This window comes from Anguilla anguilla, chromosome 5, assembly GCF_013347855.1.
Source record: "Anguilla anguilla isolate fAngAng1 chromosome 5, fAngAng1.pri, whole genome shotgun sequence".
NCBI lineage: Eukaryota > Metazoa > Chordata > Actinopteri > Anguilliformes > Anguillidae > Anguilla > Anguilla anguilla.
Window position 1 is genome coordinate 19,712,721 of NC_049205.1, and position 23,472 is coordinate 19,736,192.

Here is a 23,472-nt window from a genome sequence, read left to right on the forward strand (position 1 = left end):
ATAGGAAGGTGGGGGGGACTTGTTAAATATAACCCGCTGCATGGCTGCCATGTGTGGGGAAAAGAGGAAGGGCACCGCTGCCCCCACCAACACCACCAGCGCAGATAACATCCATCTCCGCAGAGACGCAAGAAACGCAGAGCGGGAAAATGCGCTCACATCTCCGCGTCTCGCTGCTGCCAAAGCAGGCATCGCGCAACCTCTCCCCCACATCCCGGGATCTTCCTGATGGGAAAAATGTGCTCTTTTCAGATGAGGATGAGACCAGGAAGTTGCACCAAATGTCAATGGTGATAAATGGAGAAGGGCAAGGAAAAACACAGTTACAAACATATGAACACACTCATTTCCACAAACACACACACACACACACACACACACATACTCACATGAACACACAAACTCATTCACATGAATACACAAACACACACACACACATATTCACATGAACACACAAACTCATTCACGAGTACACAAACACACACACACACACACCTTTCCATGAACATACACACACTCATTCACATGAGCACACACACACACATACACATTCATCCCCATGAACACACACACACACACACACACACAAAGTGGACTGGCTGGGCCTAAATACAGAGCATTCCACTATTAAAGGCAAGCCAAGCCAGTGCATCACCTATGACACTGTACTCTTAAAGACACTCTTACCCCAGGTAACAGTGCACTGTCAACCCTGGTAACAGTGCACTCTTAAAGGCAGACCCTGGTAACAGTGCACTCTCCACCCTGGTAACAGTGCACTCTCCACCCTGGTAACAGTGCACTCCTAAAGGCAAACACTGGTAACAGTGCCAGAGACATTGTACTCTTAAAGGCACTCTTAACCCTGGTAACTGGGTACTCTTAAAGGCAGACCCTGGTACATTTAGGCCCTGGTAACAGTACCAGAGAGGCATTTCTGTGTGGCTGACTGGAGATAATTTTAATATCAGGCACAGTGTGGATTGCTGATAGTGTTTAAGGCAAGGCCCATTGGACAGAATGCTGGTAGTACCTATCTGTAATTAGTAACCACGCACTATCACTGATAAGATAAACTCACCCTGACCTTTCCATTGGGTCTCCATGGCAACAAGGCCTTATCCCCCCCAATATTATTTTAGTGATTAAACAGCAAATAGCAGAGAGATGTGAGGAACAGATAAAGATGATTAATAATGCTGTTTGGTAGAAAAAGGGGGGGTATGTAGGGTAGGGGTAGGGGTGGGGGTGCGAGAGGGGGGCAGGGGGTGTCACAGAGTCGTGTGAATAGGCTTGGCGTGGCTTGGCTTTGCTGTGAAGAATGGAAATTTAAGATTAGCTGAAAGGGAACAGAAAAATAGGGGGAAGATGAGAGAGATAGACGCCTCTTTTTACTGAGAGGCACTCAGAGGAAAGAGTATATTAACGTCTCCTCCACCCACCATCCATCCCCCATCCCATATCCCAAGGAACGTTCAGTGAAATTGTGAAAAAATAAATTTTTATTTTGACAGTAGTTTTGTTTTAAACTGTGCAGATCTGGGACGATTCAGATTTGAAATTCACAGGGTTTTTTCTACCATTTTCATTTTGTGTTTGGAAATCATGTGCTTTCCACCAGTACATGCTTTGATCCCAATTACATTATCACCTGAACCTGAAAAAGAGCTGCCAGTCACCACAGTAACAGAGCCACACATCGCTGATGCAAGGTTTGAGAGAGGGGTGGGGTTGTGGGGTCAGTATGGAGTCCCAGATTTTTCACTTAACCACAAGAGTCCCTTGTGAGAAGGAGCCTTATTACGCTGATGGTGTAGTGAGCCAGTGTGACACAGAAACTAGTCCCCACAGAAACACAGCAGACATCACATTAGAGTCTTGACTAATCCCTTCTCCAAACCTAAAATACCACACTGAACTGAGCAAACTCCATCCCCCGCCGCTCCCTCTCGCCTCATGTGACAGATGATCGTACAAGCCTCTCATAAAGTTGGGGGGGGGGGGGGGGGGTGTTCTAAAACCAGAAGGAGGTTGTATTTAAATATTACAGGACAACCCTACACAATGGGAAACATTATATGGTAAAAAGTTATTGTCTCAGAAAATTGTAACATGAGTGCGTCAAGTATCTGGTGACTCGTTGGCCAAGAGTAATGGTAGAGATATTAAGAGTTATTAAGAAAGATGTACACTTGGTCATGTATTTTGTTGCAAAATACAAAACTCAAAGATGTATAAATGTATAAACCTATTCACTACACTCATAATGGCAGAGACATAGGTCACCTTGCAGGTTGAACAAAGGTATAAACCACACAAAAAGATTACATATTGAATAAAAAGTCAAATATATGAAATATGAAAAGCCACATTTTAAACGCATGTATTTAAAATGCTTCCCATCCCTGTGTGCACTGTGTGGGTTGTACAGGGATCACCATTTCAGACAGCACACCAGAGTGTTCATACCCTGATAACCATGGAGATGCAGTCTGCCCTTGAGTGGGGAATGGGGGGGAGTAGCAGCTGCCCTGCATCTCACCTGTCCATCTCCCGCCTGTCCCAGCAAAAGCACAACAGCCGTGCTTAGACCATCGACCTGGGCCCACATTCATAAAGCATCTCAGGAGGGCGGATCTAGGATCAGGTTTCCCCTGTCTGTAGTCATACCTTATCTATTATGAGCTAACAGACTAAACATATCCTTAATAACAGCCCAAATTCATAAAGTGTCCACTAGTGCTGATCCAGGACCAGGTGTCTCCTGTCCATGTCCCAGTGTTACTTTTAATTGGCTAAACGGTAACTGATCTTAGATCAATTCTGATCAGATCAGACCTTGATCAGATCAGGTGAATGACAGGTAGAGCGGGCTGCTCCAAGCTGCACACTCATTTGCATAAAAAGAGGGGGGGGGCATGCAAATTCTGCCCATGTGCAGAAAGGTCACTGTTGTGTGAAGAGTGTGAGAGTTAAAGTGATGTAATGGTTAAGGAACAGGGCTTTGCAATACAGAAGTCATAGGTAGGACAGTGCAATGTTATAGCTCAGAGTATCTGGGTCAGGTATATATTTCAAATGCTTTAACTCTTTAGATGTCAGTAGAATTCCAGCAGAATACTTGAAATAATATGAATAATATTGAATAATATTAAAATAATATCAATCTTCATCAATATTCAGAACAAAATGAAACGTTTTTATTATCTAGTTAGTAACACATTTAGTTGAACATTCTTAGGGATCTTACTGGTACCTAAGAGTTATAAAGTATTTTTTTTAATGTATTAATCTGCTTCTTTTTTTGTTTGTTTTGTTTTTTTTTTATAGCAAAGCACACATAGCCACAGGGATAAGGCTATTTAGAACACTTTGCACTATTTCTTTGGACATTTATTTTGGATCAACTCGGACTCTCCTATTCCAGGTGGTGCTTCCTGAACAAGCTTACATCACCTATTTACGTCTGAGTCATGCCTGTCAGGGAGCTCTGTACTTTTACCTGAAGGCCAACAGGAAGTATACAGTCTTACAAATCTCCAGAGTACAACCCAGCTCAAAACTGCAACAGTAGACCAGCCAAGAATGGTGAGTTTTTCATTACTTAGCAAAGGCTAGTACATAGTCCACTTTAACACAACAGCTAACAAATTAAATGACTGCTTCCATGGAAACCAATTTGGTTGTGCGGATGAGCGTGCCTCTAAACTCTGAATGAATCATTTGATGTGTTGAATCTCAAAGACCACAGCAGATTTCAAAAACTTGATAGTTCACTCTGAGCAGAGTTTCTTTTGAAAAGCCGTCCCATTAGCTGACGGCATTTAGATCTGAGTTGGCCTTACCTCCTCAAACACTCCCACACGCTCTGTTACGCTCTGTTGTAAGGCTAGCTGGGAAAGTGTCTTGAGTGTATTTTGAGCATGGTGTGCAAAGCACAGAGCCAGTCAGCCTACAGCACCAACCGCTACTTCCACTACCTCCGTATACTTCATATAGGTCCATACAGACCGATACAGACACACAGGCACAACCCCATGCACATACACACACACACGCGCGCGCACACACAGGAGCGGCCCGGGATTAGCGCCAGCGCGGGGTCCGCACCACTGCGCGAGTAAGCGAATTAACCTCTGTGACGGCTGCGGAGGCAGAACAGAGACCGAAAGAAAGGGTAATCTTTTATCTCTCTGCCTCCCGAATGATTTTTAAAAGTGCGTATCACTTCACTGACAGCTGATGTTCCAGTCTCCTTTCATTATTTATTTATCTATTTTTGCTTTGTGTTAATTCAGCTAAAATACTTCCAAAGTGCTTAATGGAGTTATCGAGAGCCCGGATCAGCTTCCACTCGCTCGCCTGTCGTTTTCATTTAGATATCTGCGGCCGGGCCCCAAGAACTTCAGCATTATCAAATGTCTTAACGAGGCTGACACGGCCGATTATTGACAAATGACTCTTTTAGAGCGAAGCTCGTGGGGTGCAGAAACTGCCTTCAGGAGCCAGCAGCGATTAAAACACATCGCCTCGCATCTCACCCCCGTCACGGTCATCATCCATTAGATCAGAATAGTCATAACAGTCCTAATATTCCAAAGTTATTTGAAATTTTACTGTTTCCCCCCCCACCCTTATACTTTCTTAAGAACAAACGGTGCACATACAGCTTGTGTTCAAAACCCAAAAAACTAACAAAATGCCCATGAACATTCAACAGAAATTTGAGCATTTGCCGACAGGTTATGTCTTTGTTTATTCATTTAGAGCTTATAACACAGGGACTGGTACATAGACAGATTATGTAAAACAATAATGCTGTGCACTGGACCATAACAGTCAGAGCTTAGCACTAATTACGCTCATTTCCAGCGCTATCCAATTAATTCTATCAATATCAACAATATGAATAATTACAAAGAGCAGCTTCTTTATCGAAAGTATTTCACTCATATCTCAGTAAGTTAAAAAAAATATTTCAAAAAAGAACATTGACACACATCCTGCCGAAAGCATCCGTCGAGGAAATAATGTTAGGTCCGATCATCAGCGTTTGCCCTGCGTCATTTTGAGACGAGCGGCCCTTATCGAGGGTTCTGCCATCGGCAGGACGCGGATGGCGGGCCGTTAGTGTCGCCACTGCGGCCGCTGTGGACTGGAAAGATACAAGGGGGTGACAAAAATACCCTGTCCTGAGAGATGGAGGGACAGAGGGATGAGGAGGGGATAAGACAGGAAGCCAAACCAATGATACCACACACACACACACACACACACAAGTGCACGCACACACACGCACAAGCACAAGCACAAGCACAAGCACATATACACACACAGCATCCCATCAAACATATACACAATCACAAACACACTCACACACCTACAGCACCATGACAGAGGCTGTCCAATGACAAGGCTCTTCATCAGATACAGCTACTCTGAACTGCTAATACCACCAATACTATTCTCTGTGATACAGAGTGAGAACAAGAAAAATAAAAAAGAATACACCTACTGAGGGTTTTATATGCTTTTAAAAGACTGGATGAAAGTATATGGGGCCCACTCCATCAGCTAGTCTTAGAGTACAGTTGATTCTCACCTATATATGACCCCCCCTCCACGCAGCTGGGGAGTTGATTCCCTGCCGTGGCACTTACAGTCTGCACCGTGACCCCACCGCTATCTGTAACACTCTCTGCTTTCCTTCACCTATGTCACCATGCGTTAATTGATCAATTAACACTTTGAAGAGTCGGTTTTTCAGAATGTTTTTTTCAAAATTCTCAGTCAGGTTTCTATCAATTACCAGTAGTGATTGTTATGTCAGCATTAGAATGTTCAGTTAAAAACCTTCCAATGACATATTTGCGATATTACACTTTAAAAGGTTATCTGCTGAGTAAAACAAAAAACCAGCACAGCCCACACCACTCCCCCCACTGCTTCAGGACAAGGGTTGAAGACCCTTTGTCTAACAAACAGTGCTAACATTTATTTTTGAGAAAAAAAAAACTCAAACAAAAATCTTGCACACAACTGGCATGGTGGTGTACAGGAAAGACTTGAGAAATGCAAATAGAGTAGAATTACTTAGATAAATGATGCAAAGAGCATAATAGCTTTTATATAAAATAAATGAATTTTAAAATAATCCCAACAGACAATCTGGAGTACAAGGTCTTGAAAGTATGAGAGTTCAGTCCAGAAAAATGTCGAGCCTGTTCTTGAAATACTGCAAAAAAAAATAGAAGCCAAATCTCCCAAATAAAGCGATCTGTTATCAGGCCTCAAACAGAGAATACACTATCTAACTATCGGCTAGTCTGTCAGATAGAAAGCAGAGACAGATCCTGAACGAGTGCAGACTCAGTGACCACAGCCTGGCCTTTGAGAAGGAGGCTAACAAAAAAAAAGTTATGGCTGCCAACGATGGAAAAAGTATGTGTGTGAGGTGAGACAGGTGAGGGAGCCACAGATATGCAGTTCCTTGTTCCATTGTAATAAATACTCACAAGGAAGTGGGGGGGTTACTGTAAAAAAACTCTCTCCTCCACTTTACAAACATGGCTTATGTAGGACAGATATGAGGAGGGCACAGAACACAGCCACACAAAGCGCCTGAGGAACACATAGTCAGTACACTATACAAGCGGGGGGGGGGGGGGGGGGGGGGGGGGGGGGTGGGGAGGAGGAGGTTAGCAAACAATAGCGATGATTGTTGATGTCATCACTATTTCTGATTTAATAACCTTCCGCATTCTGCAATAATTTTAGTACTGTCAGTTTTCCACAGTAATTTATTCAAATAATTTTTTCTACTCAGTAGCATTATGCCAATGCAGTGTCTGTGTGTGTGTGTGCGTGTGTGTGTTTGTGTGAGTGTGTGCGTGTGTGCATGTGCCTGCGTGTATTTTATATCTTATAAAATTCACCTCCATTTTTCTCACATTCCTGTACATTAAATGTAGCTGCAGGCAAGGTAAGGCTGCTGCCTGCCTTTCCAGTAATGCACCTTGGAATTTGAACTTGAACTTGAACTTGAATTTGAATTTTAAATGGCGAGAAATGCAGAGAGAGAGAGAGAGAGAGAGAGAGAGAGAGATGGACAAAGAGAAAAGAGGAGGGGGACTGAGAAATGGGGGGGGGGGAGGGAGGAGGTGAGGGCTAACCTTTGTATTTAAAAAAAAAACCCCACCCTGGTGTCTGGTGGTGCTGGTGGTCATCGGGTTCGAGGCGGGGGCCTTGCTACGGGGTTACAGGTCTACAGCGGGTCCAGAAGGGGAGCAGCTCCTTAACGTTCATCATCGCTGAACTCTGAAACTTTATCAGCGGCGCAGAACGGCGCCACAGTCGGCCCCGGCCATTCTCGGCTCTCAGATAGGCCCGATAAGACACTGATAGATTACAACAGATTGTTTTACTTCAGGGGACACTGCTACTAATACTAATACTCAGAGAGGACTGCTGCTGATAGAGAGAAGCAGAGGGGGAAAGAGAGGGCGAGAGAGAGAGAGACAGAGAGAGAGAGAGAGTGAGAGATAGACATAGAGAGAGCAGAGGAGGGTGGGGGAGAAGCAAGAGGGCAAAACAGACTGAGAACATGAGAGAAAGAGAAGGAAAAAGGGAAAGATGGAGAGTGGGACAAAGTAGAGATACCTGGGAAAAAACAGAGAGTATTTGCATTCCTAAAGTAATAATGGGGGGGGGGCTCTTAGCAGTTTTCCAAGCAGTTCCCACCAAAAAAAAAACATGATTTGCACAGAAACAGTAAGCACATCCCTCAATTTTCCACAAGGGCGGCGCCACCCCCTCTCCTATTGCCATACTGAAATCAGTTCTTGGTGCATAAACACACGAAAGGACTGAGGGCACAATGAGAGTGAAACGCGAGCTGTCTGATGGGGGTGGTGGTGCGGGGGGGAAGGGTTAGGGCAGAGGCATCAGGTGACCTGCAGCTGGAAAGGGGGTCAAGTGTGAAACACAAGTCCTGAACTCAGCACAAAGGGCTGCAGTCTAGGGTAACGATCTGCATCGCAGTGGAGAAAGAGGGAGAAGAGAGAGAGAGAGAGAGAGAGAGAGAGAGAGAGAGAAGAGAGGGGGAGAGAGAGGAGAGAGAGAGAGATGGACAGAAAGAGAAAAAGTGAAAGCGAGGAAGAGCGATGGAGAGAGGGGGGAGATAAAGTGATACACGGTGTTAGAAACCACAGAAGCACTTTAGTCAAAGAAAGCTAATGAATCTGACAGCATCTCCAGAGAGCCGCTGAAACACCACAATTACAAACTATAAGGGGCGCTCTAAAAACTACTTAAAGCAGTCGTGGGTGTGGGCACAATTGCAAACAAGGGTGTAATAGCAAATGATCATATTTGCACTGTCTTGTATTACAATAAAAATTTGAAAAATATGTATACATAGTATGACCACATTGTGTCAATAAGTTGTCAAACAGCTGGTAGTTAGTGGGTAACTAAAGGATAATAATAATAATAATAATAATAATAATAATAATAATAATAATTCATTGTTGTTATTATTATTATTATTATTATTATTATTATTATTATTGATATAATAATAATAATAATGTAATTAGTGCCCTGTGACAGATGGTGTTGGCATGTCCAGGGTGTATTCCTGCCTCTCACCCAATGCACGCTGGGATAGGCTTCAGCACCCATCCACAGATGGATGGACGGATAATGTAGTTAGTATGGGTAACAAAGAATTTCAGTGGGAGCTTGAAATTATGTACCAATTATTATGTACTAGAACATGTACATTAAGGACTAAAAATTAGCTCATCACTGAGTCCAGGTTCTGAACAAAAATAATTTGAAGACAGTTTGAAAGAGGAATATGCATTACTGTGCTTCATACACAGCTAAAGTATTTTAATCGCCCTTTCAAAAAATAATATGGCACTGATGACAGTGGACTGTGTCACCCAGGGTAAAAGGAGCACTTTAAAAACAAATCAACAGAAACCATGCGTTCAGCATTTTACACAAAAGAAATGCAGGCTAGTAGCAGGACAGTATCAGAAGCTAATATAATAGGCTAATAGGCTAATATTAGACCCTAGCTTACTGGTGAGACCATCAAAGAATACACATGACCCCAGACAGGAGACAACAGGAGAAACCAGACTAGAAGACACAAGTCTCCAGGCTGCAGTAATAAATTATATTACAGTCGTCACCATAGTTAAAGATGCAAGTCAGGCCCACTGAGTGGTCCCCTAGTGCTTCTCATGGGGGTTGGAGAGGGTACTCCACATCTTAGCAACAACAACAACAACAACAACCGCAGGGTTGCTGACGTCTATGGCAAGAGCCTCCCGTCCACCTAGGTTCTTTATTCGTGTCAGATTGAGGTCAGGCTTATCTGAACCAGCCAGAGATCCACACTGAAAGCACTGCGTGGATCATTAGGGAGAAGTGGGTGGAGGCAGGGGGCGGGGAGTGGTTAGTGGCAGGGGGGTCAATGCCAGGAAAGGGCGGGGTCGAAGAGAAAAGGGTTAAACGAGGTTCTTCAGCACAGCAAGAGGGAGGGAGGGAGAAGAAAGGGTTAAACGAGGTTCTCCAGCGCAGAGAGAGAGAGAGAGAGAGAGAGAGAGAGAGAGAGGAAGCGGGGCTCAGACAGCTGACGCACTCACCACGCAGACGCTCAACCGAAAAACAATCACTAAAAGAGAAAAAAAATAACATCTTCATATTCTTTTTTAATTTTGTGTCAACATTTTATCGGCAAAGACGTGAATAATCGGGAGCGGTAATTTCATTCTTTCGTTCTTTTTGTTCCTGGCATTTTGGTGGAGCAAGATAAGAGTAAAAACAACAGAAGGGCCAGGAGAGAGAAAAAGAGAGATAGATAACATTGATATCAACTCCTACACAACACAGTCAGTCTCTTATCTCAGCTTTTTATCGCAGTTTCATTTTTTCCCCCTTCCACTCCCAGTTCTTTGCAGCCAAACAGAAAGGGACCACTGCCCTTAAAACGAAGCCCCGAGTTCTGGTGTCAAATTAACCTTCTGCATGGCTTTTAGTAGCCTGTTAACATGAATAATTTCCAAGGTTTGACAGCATACTGAGATGTTCCAGGAGAATTTGGGGAAAGACAAAGGGTATCTAAACTTGACAGAGAGCGAGCACAAGACAGCGGTAAACATGTGCAGCAAATAAATTAAAAGAAAAAAGAAGGTTCCACACAGGCTAAACATTTCCCTCAACTAACTTTCTCTCTGTCCCTCACTCTGTTTTTCACTCCTTTCTGCGCAACAGCACTCCCTCTATAAGACACACATTCAATACCCACACATGCGCACACATGCACACAGACACGCATCAAGACATGCACACCGAGGCATGGGTAGTACTTAAAAAATATCCACATTTCGAATGTGCATTTTCAAAATTGTGTCTCATATGCAATATGGGTTACTTGTCTTTTTGCATAACACTGCCATTGCTTAACTGTAGCCTATTCACACATAACCATTCTGTATTAACAAAATGCATTTTTTGTGTATTTTTGCCCTTCGCTGGACCAACTAGCGATACAGACGCGTGCAGAGAAGGGTGAGACGAGGGATGTCAAAAGCCCAGAGAATTTTGGGAGTCTGTTCTCCGGGGATGGCGGGCTTTGGTGTGGTTATCGCGCCAGAGAGATCAGCCCTGTAAGTTGCCCCGGAAACGTCAGTCATATTGGCACTCATCTGCATGTTGATAGGGCTACCCACGCACCACACAACTTCCTGTGGTCACTGTGGTATCACAGTGGTGTCTTCACCTCCCCCCCCCTTCATTTCTTAATGTCAAGGTAGCAGAGTCTGTTATTGCTGTAATCTAATATGGAGGCCATTTTCATATCTCTGCATTCTCAAAAGATGGCTATGGACTGACATGCCTAAAGATATAAAGATATAAACAGTATGTTCTCCAGAAAGATAATCAAAAAGTCTTCTGTTTTTTGCAGTGAAAAGAATCTGTTTCTTTAACTGACAAAGCAGAAACAAAACTAAAGTGATAAAGAGCTTCCTTTATCTATTGTATTGGATCAAACTGTGTGTGTGTGTTTTATTTTTTTTGTGTAGGATGTGTGTGTGTGTGTGTGTGTTTTATTTTTCTCTTATTAAATCTCCTAGTCATATGACTACACTTGCATGAAGGATGTTGGTGCTTGTGTGTACACGTGTGTGTGTGTGTGTGCATGTGTGTGCGTGCTTTAACAAAGAGATTCTCTGTATTCACCAGGTGCCAATATCCAACAATACATCCTTCATGCTCAAATACACTCTAGATCATCACAAACTATTTTAAACTACTGCCCCTCTTTCTCTCTCCCTCACTCGCTCAAGACTCTTCCACTTCAGACTCTCTCCCACTCTCTCGCTCTCAAATAAATCCAGAAGAAAAGAGAAATTACCACAGGATAGTTTTTTTTTTTCCCTCTGCCCCTCACCTCCCTTTTTAGACAGAGCGGAGAGGGGGGAGGAGAGGAGGGGAGAGAGAGAGAGAGAGAGAGAGAGAGAGAGAAAAAAAACATAATTTATCTGTGTATTATCAAGAAAGGCAGACACTTTAATCAGTCAGCTATGAAGTCAGTATTTCCATTCTTATCTGTCGCAGGAGTGGAAATGGAGAGCTGATAGGGCTGGGAGCCCGTCGGTGGGCAGGAATGATAATGGGGAGAGAGGGCTGGCTATTGGGCCCCGCCACTGCGCTATCTCCACCCATTATCAACCGCCCTATCTCTGCTCCCATCACACAAGCTGTAATGGGGCCAGTTCAACTTTCCACATTATCATACGGCTAAGACCTGGCTCGCGGAGGGCAGGGGGTCTGACTGGAGACAGAGAGGGAAAGAGACAGAGGGTGGGGGGAGCGAGGGAGAGAGACAGAGGGAGAGGGAGGGAAATGGGGGAGAAGAAACAGTAAGCATTAAGCATTAAACAGAGAAAGAGGAAGGAAATTAAAGGATAAAAGAGGAATAAGAGGAAGATTCAATGATGAGGAGAAGTGGAGGGAGAACAGAGATATTAATATGAGGGAAGAGAGAGAATGTGAGAGAGGGGCAGTCAGTCACTAAGGTATTGTTAATGGACAAAGAGCTCACACAGCAGAGAGAGAGAGAGAGAGAGAGAGAGAGGGAGAGAGGGAGAGAGAGAGAGAGAGAGATTAAACTAAGTCAGTTCAGCCGGGAAAGACAAACTGAGATTACTGGGAAAGGAATATAGATTCCATGGGCAGCCGTATGAAACATCAAATTCTGGAAAAAAAAGAGTGCAGGGCGAACAGAGAGAAAGAGTGACAGAGATAGGACAAAGAAATGGGCTCTTGGGAGACCGGATACTTCCAAGTGGTTCTACAAAGCTCAAAACTTTATTCATACAGCAAAAAGGTATGAAACAGGTATGCACAGGGGGTAAACACAATACCATAGTACATGGCCACCTGACCGCACATTCAAATTGGTATCAAATGGTACGGCAGTTAAACAACCACACTTCCATGTAGAGATGGCAAAAAACTGCCTCATGCAGTGCCACTACATGACCACATCACACAGAATAAGCCAGACCTGAAACTGAAGGCGCATAATACTGAAAGATGGTGAACTCTTGTAGAATTTCGGTATACTGAATGTAGCAGGTTTCCACCATTTTCCAGACGTTTTCCTCGATGCTTTCTAAGGGGTCCAGTTTTGTCTCCCCACATGGGCTCAAAAGAGCTGATTTTTAGGTTTGTGTTTAGATTTCCACAGGACATTGTCCAATGCAATGCTTGGCCATGATGTCATGTGTAAATGGTGTATATGGTAAATTTGACTAAACTGATTTAAATAAATGTAACTGATTGGATTGTTTGACGTATCTTAGTTGGATAGATCATCCAGGAGCCCTGGCGTGGAAGCATATTTAATGCTGAATTTTCCAGATGACTGCTGGCCAACATGGACCTAATGAATAGCTTAGCAGGAGAGCCCAGAGACACACAGGACCCAAAAACAAAAAGAAAATCAAAGGTTTTAATAGAAATGTGTAGTACATTTGTGTGTGAGAAAACAGCTTTGCCTATCTCAGTGTGAATGGCACCAGGCCTATCATTAGCCCTCACTAAGACAACATCAGTCTCTGATGTGGAAGGGGCTAAGAGGTTAACGGCAGCTATTTGAAGCTTGGCCAGAATTTTTAAATGAAAGGGTTAATAAAACAGGATAGATTATAGTCACAATGACTGGGATTCTCATAAAAAAGGAGATCGGTGATAGAAACCTTTACAATAAATCTTTACAAAAAACTAACCCTAAGCCTTACAGAAATGAGAAATATTAAACATAAACTGCCAGGGTTTTTCCCGCATTGAAATGTCTTAGGAGGGCCACCTAAGCCTTTTTTCAAACCACCTAATCCGCCCATAGAAGAAATCGCACAAAAAACACCTGTAAAATAATTAAGAAACAGTCCGTGCATTTATTGGTACAATTTGGTCGTGAATGATACACGGCAGCATTTCAAGTTTTGAATGTTTTCAAGTTTACCTGCAACTTTAGACACACTAAATTAACTGCTGTAGAATCCACTTAATGACATAAAAGAACGAGACAGAGAGTGCCGACGATGGTGCGAGCCATTCAGGCATCTGCTATCGATGTCATTTTCATCAGAAACCGGCTACCTTCGTAAATGTTGGCAGTATCGTGTCTTTATAGAGCAATTGTCGATTTGTTTACTCCGTATCAGCCAACTTTTAATGTATTTATGTATCATTATGCATTGTAATTGGATATAATCCCATTGTTATGCTTGTCCTCTTAATGGTTTATGCAAATATAATGATGTTTTTGCAATGGAAAGAAAGGGAAATGCTTCAGGATTCAGCAATTTTATGCAGATACTCAAATTATGCAACTATCTGTTAAGCAATTAAGTGGATTCTACTCTATTGTTAACCTACACTGTTTTTTTTCCTATCTGCAGACTGAACTGAGAAATAAAATTCTCAAAAGCCTGCAATGTTGTTTAAGGAACAAGTAACACCAAAAGGGGCTGGCACAAGCATTCTTTGGGTGAATGTATAAAAGTAATTTAAATAAAGTAAGCTGCCAAGTGTGTTGATTTTTAAGTTAATAGGTTAATTAGTATTGCACGCAAAGTTTTGGGTGACAAAAATTAAACACACTTCAAGACATACAGCAATTCTAAATATCACAATTCCTGTAGAAATACTGTTTTACAATGTGTAAATCTTTCAGTATAGGCTATATCCCCCGCCCCCAATTGTGACACTACAATATGTAACCCTTCAATGAATATTATATTATATTGAATTATATTGTTCCAATTTTTTATTTTTGTTTAATTTTTTTATAGCCTTTCTCAATGCATTGTGGTGGTCTCTTGAAGACCAGAACTTTACATCCTAGATGTAGCTAAATATAGGGAGACAACGCGTCAAGTTGATGATGGCAGTAAAGCTGGACCAACCTCTGTCTCTGTCACACAAGTCACCACCCTAATTGGAGTCAGGAAAAACCCCCACTGCAATACGCAACAATATATTGCCAAATACACAAATTATTAACTTGTAATATATGATTTTAAAATATATACTTGAAAGATATATTTTTAGAAATCCAAATATTTACCATATATTGCAGCATATTCCATTGTCATAACAGAAAGTATCTGGGCACGACTGGTCGAGACCAATGAATGACAAAATAAGGAGAGAGTGAATGTCCCTTTAATTTGATATTGCCCCAGAACCTGTTTTTCATAATTAATAATGATTAAAAGCTGGCCAACTTTTAGAAAGGATCACCCATCAGCATAGGATTCCTTTTAACTTAATTGTGTCTCGTGTGTCGAAGTTACCTTTCTGCACTTCACAGTAATTAATTTGAATTATAACAAAAAGATTGGGCCACATTAAATAGTTTTTATTATAAAAAAAAAAGAGATTGAAGATAATTTTAAACCATTTTTTGTCATAACTAAAATGATTTCACATGCGTACAGGCAGAGATAACGGCTTAAAAGACACTCTTGTGAAAAGGAGTTTAGCTGCTAATGGGCGATCCTTATTTAAATTAACATGACCGTTAACTTCGCAAAAGCAGTGAAAACGTGGTTCAGGTTGCATTAAATATTCTTCTGGGTTAAATGACCACAATACGCTGGTTTTAGTCAGGTAGTTGGCCATCTGGGGGGCCAAAGGTGAGAGGGTCAAGAAGGGGTCAAGTTCAGAGTCAAGAGCCAACGCAGGACCGTAATACCAGAGATTCAATAGTCTGGAGCCCAAAACTGTTACACCTTCCACCAACGTTCTCACCAGATAAACACTGTATATGCACCACATTCGATGCAGTGTACACACACTTGTGGTAACAAATGTCCTATTTCAGTATGTGTAAGGTTACACTTCAAAGAGGTGGGGTCAATGCATTCTCTCTAACGTGGGTCCTGAGCTCAGAAAGTTTGGCAACCAATATTACTGACCCACCAGGTCCATATTCTTAATACTGCATTTCCCTGTTGACGCTGAAACATTCCAATTTGATGCGTCTCCTGAAAACTGTGATAATGGATATTCTCTACTGTGAAAATACACTGGAGACTCCCATTACCAAACTGAAACCTTCTGCAGTTATGAAACGGTATCCGTGTCAGCACTTAGCAAACACACTACCGATTCACCAGCAGAGCTTCCAAGTCACCTCTGACCCGGAAGCAAATAAACAACACTCACTTGCTGTGACTCAGCACACCTGGATGGTGACAGTCCCCCTGCTCCGCCTTCAGGATTTACAACTGCCTCCCACCATCTCCCTCCCACTGCCACTGATGGACATGTTACTTATCAGCCAAAGAACACACACTCGCACAGTTTACACAAGCACAAAGCAAACCATTCTGAGATCTACAATATCATAACACACCCGGGAGTGAGTCATACTTAACACAAATACAGAGAGTGAGAGAAAGAGAGAAGGAGTGAAAGAAGGGAGAGAGGGAGGAAGAGTTCAATACAGAAGAAGAAGCAAGGAAAGAGAGAAAAAGAATTATAGCTGACAACCTGATCCCTGGGACTGTTTGGGGTGAGTGCAGGGGGGGGGGGGGGGGAGTCCTATATGAGACAGATTTGTCCAGACCTTACCACAGGTATAAAGATGGTGGTCACTTTCCTCATTTGATGTCTCTACACTACCACCCCCCACCCCCCACCCGTACTCAAACCAAATCCCCTCTCCTTCCTCGTTAGAAAACAAATTCTCTTTTGCCACCACACTCCCCAGCGGCTGCTTAGACGATCGCTTATGCTGACGATCACAGGAAGTGACATCACCAACAGTTGGTCACTGTTTGGTCACCCCCCTCATCCGTCCACACGTGTGTGTTTATTATCCTCACCTCCTGTGATTAACATCCCCAGGAGGGCCGTTAAGATAAACACAATGTCTGGATCGGGTAATAAACAAATTTTGAAAAAGGAAACGCACTTCTGCGAACGTCCCGTGTCCCGGCAACAGTGGAAGAGCCGCCTCCCAACCCCGCGGCGTCTCCTCCCCGTGTCGCTGCGCTCCGTCTGGCTATAAATCCCGCGCAGCTGGGATGTTTGCCGAGGAATTTTTACAGCCCAGGGGGAAAAAAAAGGGCTGAAAATACGGTAGGAGTAGTCTAATGCCTCTCTTATCGCTCGCACTGGAGGCCCTGTCATAACATTAGTGTTACAGTTTGTTAGCGGGTTGGCTGACTCGTAACCTGTTCAGCGGCTGGCTGTCAGGTCTCACGCCCGCGTCCCTTTTACCGGGCCTCTCCTCCACCTGTTAGCCCTCGACAGGTCCCCCCCCCCCCCCCCCCGAAACGCGGGCCCTTTAAGCCGCGACTCCGAAAAACATCTTCCCCCTGAACTGCTCTGATGTCAGATAGCGCAAGCAACAGCGCACTGTAGCGCCACATTAAACTCTATCGCCAAAAAAAAAAGGATGTTTGAGGTTTGGGAAGTAGATATTTCTTGTTCAATAAATGTGTTGTTTGCTCAGAAAGCCAAGCGTGAAATGCAGTTTTTTTTTTCTTCTTCTTCTTAGCAGCCTTACGAGGCTTCACTGAACAGCCTCATACACATTCATATGGGGTTTTTCAGTTACGTGGAGCAGTGCAGAGGGGTGGTTACGCGGCTGATTTAGAACTATGGACTTCTGCGCACTGTCCATCATTGTAATGTCTGACTGCAGAGTGGTACACTCTCGATAACAGGATTTTTTTTCCCCCGATAATTTGCAGTTGAGAAACCAATAGCCTTATGCAACAGAAACATCCATACATGGATATCCAATATATTGGCATTGCTGAATAGTCATTTTTTATGATAATGTAAGGCTGCTCTGATAATATTTCCAGCGCTTAACTACACGTAACAATGATATCAAGCCATAACACTGACTAATATGCAATAAGAAACAAGCCATAACATTGACAATGTGAAATAAGAAACAGTTAGGCCTACTTCAATTGTATCATACATTGTTTCCTTTTAAAAAAAAAAAAGAAAAGAAAAAAAGGAGAGAGGACAGTCTGCCCTCCTTTGGCATTTTCTTTTTGCTGCCTTCAAACAGGGAGAAAGCAGAGAGGGTAACAGAAGGGATTACAGGTCGGAAGGTGCCATGGAGGACAATCAAACCCCCACCTGTGCGGGCGAATTTGTAAATGGCTGAAGAGTTAGCCCCTCTACAGACTGCACCACACCTCCCACCTACATTATAATTTGTATTGAACTATAACTACACTGTAATTTGTATTGAAATAAAATATATAGTAAAATATAAAAATTATTTCCACTTCAGTATTGGGATATATAACATTTTCATTGGGATATAACAGAATGTGTTGAATATAACCAACAGAAGTAAAAATTAAATATTATATTTGGAGTTCCCCTGCACTCCACTGAACACCCATCTGAGAACCTACTGTAACCCCCCCATCCAAAAAAGATGCCCCTGCCCTCAGCAGTTTCACCTGCCCCAAAGAAAACAAAAATCACCTGACTATTTCATGTCCGGCTTCAGGGACTTTCCCTTCTAATATGTGGCCGAGAACAAACCGCAAGTTCGAAAAGCCCCGACGACTAAAGCGGAGACTGCCCAAAGAACAGGAAGAAAAGTGGCTTAAACATGGGAAACGCGGTACAGCCGAGCCTATCACCCACCGTCGAATATGAGCGTAACCGGCAACTCTGCCGTCGGCACTAGCATTTACACCTCTTTATTTTATTTTCATGGGCGCGCATTAAGTTTTAGTTTTTTTTTTACATGATAAAAATGAAATGGCACTCTAAAGATAAACATCAAGGGAGGAAAAAAAAAGACCCCCCCCACCCCCCCTATCTGAGCACTATCTGACACCGAATCTACAGTGAGTAATATTGCTATTAGTTTTAATTTAATTAATTGACAACAATGGTGGCTCAGAGAAAACACAGGCAAGTGAGGGTGGTGGTGGTGGGGGGGCAGACAAAAACGCATTCACACCTATCATCTAATTATACAACAACATTAATCACATTAACAGTGGAACTAATTGCCCAGTCAGGCCCACGGTTCCTCTGTACGGCTTTGTTATTGCAGTGGAGACTCCCGCCCGCCTGCTACGCTCAGATAAGAACTCTTATCGCATTTGGCGATCTCTATCTGCGGCCAGATCGGCCCCGGGGGCTTATCTAAAGTTCACATCGAGCTAAAAGCAGAACAGCGAGGGAAAAACACACACAGGCACAGCCACCAAGCGGCTGAGAGGTTTTTCCTGTTTTCTCATGAAATTTGGAAATTAACAACAAGGGGGTGGGGGGGGGGGGGGAACACTAAATAAGGAAAATCCCGGCTTTAGAATATGCTGGACTCACTCACCGTTAAACAGCCAGCACCAGACTAGGGACTTGTGCAAAGAGTGAGAAACTACAGAACTATTTTTCTTATCTTAAAGGAATGTATATCAAAGAGATGGCTAAAATGCTGATCTCAGAACAACTCCTTCTTTATGTGGAGGGGGGAGCGGTTGCTGATAACCAAAATTTTAAGATCCAGTTGATGATTTTTGACATTTAATCCATCTAAAATGAAATAAAAAAATCTCTAAATGAATCGCCTTCTGACTTCTGTAGCTAATTGGACGACATCACCGACTTGGTAGTAGGCCCCCATCTCCCTGGATGTTCTGATTGGTGACACCAGCTCTGATGATCTCATGAGGGAGGCTGACTTGAAGCTTGGAATGTATCCATCTGCTCCAAAGTTCTGAGTTCCGCACCCACGCTTGCTTATCAAATCGGTGGTCACAACCAGCTCCTGTCTTTCTGTCTGGTTCCACTGATCTGGACAAATGAACGGGGAGGCCAGAGCAACATGGCAGGCATGACAGAGGCGGGGCCGTAGGAGGCAAGCGTAATTAACACAAGCATTCCGTGCTGATAGCCTCCATCTGTCTCATCCGTTGTTATCTGCGAGGAGATCACTGGCCCCCCTTATCTGGCCTCCCATCTGAACTGCCTGAGCATAAGCGCCAGGGGAGGATGCTTGGGAGAAAAATTTCATCACCGTATCAGGGAGGGCCATCTTATCAGCCCGGAGAGATCTGGCCAATCGGGAAAGAGGGAACCGCAACAGACGCCCACAAACATTCGCATAAACGTGAGGACGACCCCGCATTACACACCTGCCTCCCTGCATGACGAACCAAACCACCCACCGCTGTAACCAGTGTAAAATACTGTAACTCTCCTTCCTTTCATTGGTGGAAAGAAAAACAACAGCAAAACACAAAAAAAAAACTGGGTGATGTAATGAAAGACAGTGAAGGGCAATCCCGACTCCAGCCACCATTCCTCACAGAGATATCTGTGCAGTTGCAGAGGATCATGGGACTGGATAGGCTGCCTATCAGGCAGGTCACGGGGCTGGGAAAATATCTGGGATGATAGGGCAGGCCGACGTGGAGAGAGAGGCACATGCCAGATCTGCTCACCAGAGCTCCAAAGAGAGAGACGCAGTTTTGTCCTTTGTTCTAGAGAAGGAGTTCTCAAACTTATAAACACCCACAGTGTATGCTCGATTTTGTTACAGCCATCCTCTTTATCAATTATTATTTTTTTTTTTAAGTGCGTTTATGTTCTACTAGAGTTTTTGCCCCCAAATCTTTTTTCAATACATCATTTGTTTGGCTCATTGCCATTTGCTTTGACTTTGAACTTTTCTTTTTCCAGAAAAGGTTTCGTTTCCAAAGTTTCCACACTGGTTTCACCAGTCAGTCGACAATTTAATAAAATAAAGAAGGTAACCTCTCTCAGAAGGAACCATCAATCATTTAGCACATCACAAAAGGAATTAGTTGATCTGACTGATTAAAAGTCTGGGTTATGTGACTATCCTCCTAAGACCTGGCAATTCATTTTTGTCTCCCATAGGGGACATGAGTCTCTGGTCTTCATCTCCAGGACCACATATTCTACCATGCTGAAACCTGCACTATAAGGGACATTCAATAAAAAATAAAATGTATTGTATTTTAGAAAATATTTTTGCCATTAAAGATACTTGTGTTATGTAAATAAATAAAATACTTTTTTTATTGGTGGGTCTCAAGAGGATATGGCACCACCATTTCTGACAAAATGTGCCATTAAGAGGGTAAATCCCTCAACAGAGATTGAAAAGTGTGTAAGTAAGAACGGTTACCACCTCGGGTACCCAGGATAGAGTCTGATAAAGATTTCTGATGCAGAGTACTCAGGAGAAAGAAGTGCAGTTTGGCTCCGTGTTTCAGATTGGCCAGGCGAGCGGGGTGCAGCGTGATTCTGTGTCCTAGCGTACCCAGGAGATTTTCCACCGGGGGTGTCTGTGTTTGTTACCAGCAGATAAACCCGCCTTTCTGTCTCGTTTGGCCATCAATCAGCCGCTGATCTCATCATGTCCCATGTAGCCATTGACAGGCCAAAGCCTCACCAACTGAGTTTGCTTGTGACAATTTTGTGACTGAACAGCAATGTCTATATAATAACTGGCAATGTGAATGGTTTCAGGGTGGGGCCTGGGGAATAGCCCAGGATACCACAAATAGTCTCTCTCACTGGTACGTTAGAAAGTGCACAAAATCAAAATCAGTAGAGTGATCACAACAGAAGAACGAAATATACTGAGAAGTATTTTTTATATTCACCAACAATAACAGGAAGGCAACTGTATTTTGAGAATACCAAAAATTTACAGAAGACTGGGCACAACGAATTAACTGTTTTAAGCACTTTTTTTTGTAATAATAGAGTGCTCACCTCTATATCTCCCTCCCATCCACAGAGAGGCCATGTATGTAAAAATTTACAGTTAATATTAGATCCAGGACATGAGATGGTCAAAAAGACAGACCGATGTGTGCTGGGGAAGGTGGGGGTGTCTGTGTTTCTGATCTTCAAACATATCTCTGACGCTATTAGCTATGGCTAGCACTCAGGCTCTGTCTTTCCCTAACAAAGGGGATACTCATCAGTATCAACATAATCCGCCAGCCATGGCCAGGTAAGGAGGAGCTGCCAGCAGGAAGTGGACTGGCTCGCAGCAGGAAGTAGACTGGTATCCCACACAGATGCAGCTTCCTGCTTGGGGGGGGGGGGGGGTGGCAGGGGGGTTCCCTGCTCACAGTTTGTTCAGATGAGGAAGGTGAACAAGGAACATTTTTCTGGGAAGTTTTGAGGCAGGGAACAGAGGGAGACACTATATCCGGTTATCCTGACATCACTTCCTGCTCCAGACAAGGGCTATGAAAAAAGGGAAAGGGGCAGACTGACATACAAACTAACCATTTCCACACAGAAAGTGAACAGCTCTTTTTGTTTAAATTGAGCAACTTTCTCCAGGTCACCAATAAATGGAAATTTCACAATCTGTCTTAATCCTACATTGTCGACCCTGCCTCACACCTCCAGTTTACAAATATTGGACACAGACCTTGTTCTCATAACCAGGACTGACTGGATGCAAGTATAACATGGATTAAAACTGGTCCTTATTGTCCAATCATAACCATTCTTTGTAACCACAGCTTTCGGCACATAATAAATATGTCAACATATTCCAACATTGCCCAAGTGCACTGGGGCCACAAAATATCCAAAAAGAGGGGCGATGTCCAAACAGAGCAGCATAATGGATTTAGGAAAGGGTAACTCATAGTTGGACTACATATTTAATTCACACATTTAGGCTAGTAGTTCACACATTTACGTAAACACATCCAGACGCAAAAACATACCCTTACTTAATATTAATAATAATAATAATAATAATAATAATAGCTCTGTGTTTTACTTATAACCGGATATTCTCTCGGGAAAGAATTTATATTCAGCTCAATTTGGGTAGGACACTTCTTCACGTGTCTGCGGTGCTTATAATAGGTTAAATTCCATAAGAATGACATCCGTCAGAAAACAGTATCTCTCCTGTCGCCCACTTTAAAGTATCGTTTCGGGTAAGCGCCTGTGCCACAGGAGCGTCTCTTGGAGCCCTCAGAGACGCTTAAACAAACCTCGATACCGCCTTACACACAGCAGCGTATGCTAATGTTACCTTATCAGGAGATTTCGCTTTCCTCTCTAAGAGTCGCTTTCTCCCTTTGACTCGCATTAATATTTATTTTTGAACAGGCCTTTCAAATTCAACCTCCAAGATATTGCTGCCGGCCTTATCGCTCCGTGGCATCGTTTCTGGAGGCAGAACTGAAACACTGCCTGGCACCAGAGCAAAACGACTTTTCAGCCCTGCTGCTCCTTTTAACTCAGAGAGAGCGCGCGAGAAAACCCCAGACCAATTTTATTTTTTAATTTTATCAACTATGAGATCGCAGATCTCAGATAACGGTTCTTACATTTTATAAACAGGAAGAACTTGTCAAACACGGCGACCCAGGCAGTCAACTGTAAAAAAAAAAAAAAAAAAAAGCTTCACATAGAGAGTGGCGGTCGTGCATTAGAGAGTTAAAGGAAGGCATAGATAAGAGAAGATCCAATTGTAATCCCTATCGGCGGGTGAGATCAGCTTGTGCGCTATCTGAAGTCCAGATCGCTGCAAACAGAACTGAAAAGCCGGAGAAAATGCAACGCCAGACTCGGAGCAGCCACCGACAGAAAACAAATAAAAAGATCCAATTTTAATCTTTATCACGAATGAGATCAGATCACTGTTTATCTTAGCTCACATCGCTTTTTTCAGAGAACACTGACGTTTTCAAACTAGAATTAAACAGGAAACCATGGCCACAGTTCGTATGTGACGGGCCACTTATTAGAAAATGAAGAACAAAAAACACATATTTAGCCTATGCACAGCGTATCCTCAGCACAAAAACTTCAAACGCGAAGTGACAGTAGAATGGAAAACCCACAGAACTGAATTTTTCCCATTAGGGATACGTGTAA

General features: G+C 43.1%; 1 protein-coding gene across 1 annotated transcript in view; it reads right to left on the minus strand.

Moving 5' to 3' along the window:
* The window catches only part of zfpm1 (zinc finger protein, FOG family member 1), an 83,572-nt gene that overhangs the window by 59,066 nt on the left and 1,034 nt on the right, over window positions 1-23,472 (minus strand). The window lies entirely within an intron of this gene.